This window comes from Aplysia californica, unplaced genomic scaffold, assembly GCF_000002075.1.
Source record: "Aplysia californica isolate F4 #8 unplaced genomic scaffold, AplCal3.0 scaffold00495, whole genome shotgun sequence".
In the NCBI taxonomy this organism is placed as follows: domain Eukaryota; kingdom Metazoa; phylum Mollusca; class Gastropoda; order Aplysiida; family Aplysiidae; genus Aplysia; species Aplysia californica.
This window is the reverse complement of record NW_004797765.1, coordinates 572,824-578,873: the sequence shown is the minus strand read 5'-3', so window position 1 is coordinate 578,873 and position 6,050 is coordinate 572,824.

Sequence of the window (6,050 nt, the reverse complement as noted above, 5' to 3'; positions counted from 1 at the left end):
GGTTAATCAAATGTCTACCAGCAGTCATCAAGCAGAATGGCAGCCATTCCTGTTTTCCCGTTAAGTTTCTTTCAGCTAAATGGCCATTACAGTATATTATAGTCGTTTCTTTTTATCACCGAAGCGCAACTCACAAGACGTTAACGAGGCGTGCTTATCAATAATTAGTTGTCTCCTTGGAAGTTGGGAACAAAAATTCTCTCTGTCTCAGTCAACTCAAGGCAGAAGGGCACTTAAAATCCCGTCCAAATGCCTCTACTTAGCTGAGTCAACGAGTAACTTATAAGCAGAACCCCTGGGGGGGGGGTTGTTAGGTTTTTTCAAAAATGTTCTTTTATTTTAGTTAGGGTCGTCGTGTCTTGCTCAGGGACATACCCCAGTGGCCACCCCTCCTCTGATCCCTGCGTCATCGACACTTATTTGACTTGATTCTTGAGTCTAAACTCACTACTCACCTAGCCACTGGAGTCCCCACGTCGCTGAGATCAAAAGCAAAAGTAATTTCTTTGCTACGCCCACCCCCCACCTCCCACCCCCTCTTGATCCTCTGAAAAACACTGAATTAATTAATTCGGTTCTGGGAAAATATTAGCTGGCCTCCATTTTAGTTCTGCTGAGCTGACCTGCTCTGTTATTTATGATGATAAAAGGGTTAAAAGTGAAACAGACTCCTTCCCCTTTCTATAACCCCATTACGGAATTTTAAAAAATGCTTTAGATAGGCGCTTGAGGGGTTCACGTTAGTGCAGAAATGCCAATGTTTCAGCGTTTCTATTGTAGCGTGATAAATAGAGGTGGGAAAAATCCGGATAAATACCCGGATAGTCAGATAATCCTCAAAAAAACATAATCCGAATTCAGACTCTTAACTCTTTTCCTGACCCTGTTTGCTGCAGTGGGTGCAGCCATTTGTTGAAATGATGCTAACCCGTTTGTCGAAGTGGTTGTGACCCATTTGCCGAAGCGGTTAATAACATATTGTTTACCGAACATGTGCACTAGCATATTAACCGGATTTTGCTAAAGAGACTCATTGCCCAGCACTACTGATAAATACGTCATGAGCACATTGGGCAAGGTTATGAACCCGCAAAGAGATCAGACAACGGGTTAAGTTAGGTTAAAACGGGCTAAGTGTCTTCAGTTTTCTGAACACTGAGAATGGAGTAATTATGTACTACAATTAATTAATGCGTTTTTTAATGTCTGGAAAGTTGAAAGGCATCATGAATTTCTAAACATTCTCTGGTTCAAAAGTCTAGGTATCTAAGAGATATAATATTATTATAATTATGTCTGTTGTGAAGTTTTCCTTATAAATAAAATGAAGAATTGCAAAGGCTTAAGATCGTTTCGAGGAAATCAGTCAAATACTGAAAAATAAATTATCTCAGCACTAGTACCATGAACGTTCTGAAAAACTATGTGAAGCTAACATTTCTAAAGGGCTGTGATTACTGGACAATCAGTAGCACAGAGAAAACATAATTATTAAAATAGAAGAAGCAGAAATGTGGATTCTTAGAAAACTGTTGGGAATTTCTTGGAGGGGAAAGAAATCAAATGAGGTAGTACTTAAGAAGGTTCACATGGACCGCTCGCTGATTAAAAAGAAAAAGAAAAGGAAAAAGAAAAAAAGACACATTATGCAGTTTTGGGGACACTTGAATAGACATAAAGGCCCTAACACATCCAGCTCTCACTGGCAAAACCGAGAAGCAAACGAGGCTGGGGTAGACCTAGAACAACGTATTTTATTAAACTAAACAGATGGGTTACGGGGAGAAATCAGGACATTGTAGCTTTATTTAGAGCAACCAAGCAAAAGAATGAATGGAGAATCATAATCGTCGATGTTCGTCTTAGAGCTATCACTTAATTAATTGTGGGTGATGGTTATTCGCCTTCTGAAGAAATCCCCAAACATTGCACTCGCAAATAAGTTTACCGCCAGAATTTGCATTACAGGTTGACTGGGAATGATCTACAATGCCGCATCAGAAAAGACCACGTAGAACTGAGAACACGTCTGGGCTTTTTGCTTCCATGATCATCGCAATTGTCTTTTATCTTAACCCCCCCCCCCCAATTTTTCGAGACAGATTGATATTCAATATGCGCCATCACAGCACAATGGTGCGTTAAGCTAACACATGGTCGGGTAACTGAGTCAGAGATGTAAAGCTAAACTTAATGTACAGATTACGGGGAGGAGCAATGTGATCGACTTGGATCATGAGACTAACCATTGTATATATGAAAATGGCATGTCTCTTGTCTCAGTAATGAGTCATCAAGGTATGGTTGCCATAATTCATGAACCCACCCCCAGTGGTCACGCTAGTTCATTTCAGGGCAAAAGAGGATCATTCAACAGATTGCGGGCCTGACCATGACTCACCGTGGATACTCCTTCTGATGAATCGGCATAGATTCCGTTCGCCTGAGATCTCACATTCTCCTTGCTCCCAAGCACCGAATCTTTGGCAGAGACTACTGTACAACGATTGCGTATGTTTGTGAAAGGTTCGAAACAAAAATGTCCGAAAAGAAGAAAATGGATAGCCAAACTTGATGAATAGACTCCATAATTATCTTTTGCTCATAAACGTATTGAATGTATTTACATTTATAATTTTTATGTTTTAGAACTCAAACCAAACCTAGGCAATCACATTTTTAGAAAGAAAGAGATCCTTTTTTCTTGATAAAATGTGATGTTTTTCCCTCCATCGACACAGTTCAGATCTTGCAGGAGATGGGTGTCGATTCTGACTGTCAGCAGGGTCAATCCAGGCTATGAAGAGGAAACTACTTCCCATTAGAAATACCGAGATATTAAAAAACAATTAATGCATCCCCATTCGGGAATCGAACTCAACTCTTTTGCATGCGACGGCAGAGCGCCTTACTGCTACACCACAGACGTGAGTAAAAATGAAACGCACGTGCACTATCCTTCCCCAACTGTGCCAGTAGAGAAGTGTTTATAGTTTCTCTCTCTCTCTCTCTTTCTCTCTCTCTCTCTTTTTCTCCCTCCCTGGAGTCAGTCCAAACATTAACGCAGTTGATATGATATCAGTCTTGGCATTGGTATAGAGGAGCCAGAATCAAATCTCCAGTAGCATGTGTTATTGTAGAAGAGAGGGTCGTCAAGATTATTGGGCGACTTGGCTGGGTACTCATAAATGCTTAACGTTCTTTATAACATTGTAGTTGGGTTATGTTATTTTTTCATATGCGGGACCTGCTCAATGCTCAGGGCACTTAGAAAGAAATAGTGATGATAATAGATAGCATTTGTATAACGCAAATCTCAGCTCAACAGCAAGCTCTATGCGCTTCCCAATCTATACTATTACCTCAGCAGACCTGAGAGCATTCTGAAACAACCTCAACTTCCTGGGTAACATACAGTGCAAGCAGCCAATTTTAGGCGCTATAACACTAACATAATGACAAGATCTTCTGCTGTCAATGGCCCGGTACCCATTCCCACCTGGGTGAAGTAAGGACAATTCGAGTAAAGTGCCTTTCCCAAGGACTCAACGTCGGGCCCCGGCTCGAACCCAGAACCTGCAACCTCTCGATTACGAGTCTGGTAGCACAACCACTAGGCTACCGACGCCACAAATACTGGCCCAACCCTCAGCATGGTTACCAAAAACAATACGCGAGAGCCTGGAGGACTTACAGCAAATAGCAGTATTGGCACAGGAGACTGGTATGTCCATTTGAGGATGAACAAGAAAAATAATAAATTACACTTTTATTTGTCCCAGAAGGGCACCTTGTTTTACAATGTCGAATTTACATATATAAATACATAACTATAAATACGTACATACATAAATACATACATGCGTAAATACACACATAAATACACACTATTACACAAATACAGAACAGTTTACAAACAATGCCACTGTCGTTCGCCACTGTGCAGCGCCTTGTATTTTGAGCTAGGATTGTCGTGTCTTTCTCAAGGACACACTCCTCTGACGACCCATCTGATCCCCGTGTCATCAACACTTGCTTGATTTTGCTTTAGTCTAAACCCACTACTCACTTAGCCACTGGAGATGAGATGATGGACCTGCGAATTCCAACTCGATCTGTGATAGAGCTAATACTAGGAGGTGGAGATCTTTAAAATAAATTCTTCTAATCTAAATTCCAAAATTCTCCACTGAAGATTCAAACCACGGCCATCAATACAGCAGTCCAACTGCATTCTAGCAAAGCATCAGCTACGTTAATGGCACAACGCATAACAATAGGTTAATTAACCTTATCTTTAAATAATCGTTTTCTTGTTTTATTTTAAGCGTTATTTTGTGTAGCATCCGTGATTGTCACTAAATATGCATCATCAATAATGTGATACAAGTCAACGTAATATCTATAAAGAGACAACACTAATTTAATCAGTTGCTAGTTATTTACGTTTATCGGTCTCATTGATAATTCCTTTCAGTTCAGATTGACCCTTCCATGACCTTCTAGCCCACATAACCCCTTAGATCTATTGGTCAAACATTTTTGGAAATACCTTCAACATAATAAAGAAGAGGCTGCTCTTAAAAGCAACTCGGAGGATGATAATATTTTCGTCAATTACATTCAGGACGACTCCACTGACAAATACATGTATTAATTGAAGAAATGTCAAAGCAGTTAGAGTGAAAACAAATTTGTTTCGTGTAGCCTTTAACTCCGCGTGCGACATCCGCTTGCCTGATTCAAAACAAAACACTTACAAAATGACAATACAGTATAATAATAATATAAGGAATCGTGGTGAAATACGGCGCTCGTTAAATTAATGAAATGAAATATACTGCTTGTTTCCCATTGTTTGGTATTTTTTAAAGTCAAATTTTCGTATTTTGGCTCAACACTTTTAATATCCACTAAAGAACACATTTCTGATTAGATTTTCAATGATAAACATTAATTAAAGGGACCCCACCCCCCCCCAAAAAAAAACCCCCAAAAAACCCCTGTAAAGTTTCCGTTTCCAAGGACTCTTAAGCTATGTAAGTCTCCAAACTTTAGCAGCCATTTTCTTGCTGATTTTTACCTATGAAACCTCAAAATAAATGGGTTTTGTTTTCAATGAAAGATTAGATAAATTAACAAGCTTTTTGATGATATGAATAACTCTACATACCCAGAAATTTACGAACGCCTGATTTCACCGCGTCGTAACACATAGGAATTTCAAGTAACCCACGCTGCACACCGGTCAGAAGCTGATGACCTCACCGACCACCTCTGTCTGCCCAGATCTCCCACCAAGCTGTCCGAGTAACCTAGAGTCTGTGAAGAGCCTGACCCATTAACCGACTTGTCTCCTTCTAAGGCTATACGCGCACATGGCAACTTTAGTTGCGCAACTGTTTTCTCGACCAAATTTAGACAATGAAATAGACAAGCACCGTGCGCACAGGCAAATCGGGGTTTTTTTTTGGAGACTGAAAAGTTTGCGTTTTGTCACAACTTTCCGGCATCGCAACTGTTTCTCAAATCTCCTAGGTACATGGGAGAACACAAAGGCGGCCGATTTCTGTCACCTAACCACTAGGCGCCGTAAGTAACATGAATCCATCTATACAATTTCTACAAACGCACAGAGACACGGCCTACTCTCTGCGCCGATCTGTGGGATCGGTGGCGACTTATTTTATAGGAATGAAATGTTGATTCCTACTCACCAAAAACCGCTGCTCGGTGCAAAGGAGTGCCTCGTCAGTGGGCGTCACCGGATGTGTGACGTCATAGGGCTGGACCGGGGTCTTCTCCAACTGACCATTATCTCAACAAGGAAACGTCGAAGACAAAATCTTATTAGATATTTGAAATCAGCTATCCAAATTCTATAGGCTCCTAGAGCAGAATTTTAGTTTGTGAAGTATTTTTGTAAATCAGTAATGTTTTTTTTTCTTTTTAATCCACAGATTGTAGTTATAGTGTGCATAAGTGTGCTCAGTGTGTTGTGTGTGTGTGTGTTGGTGTGTGTGTGTGTGTGTGTGTGTGTGTGTGTGTGA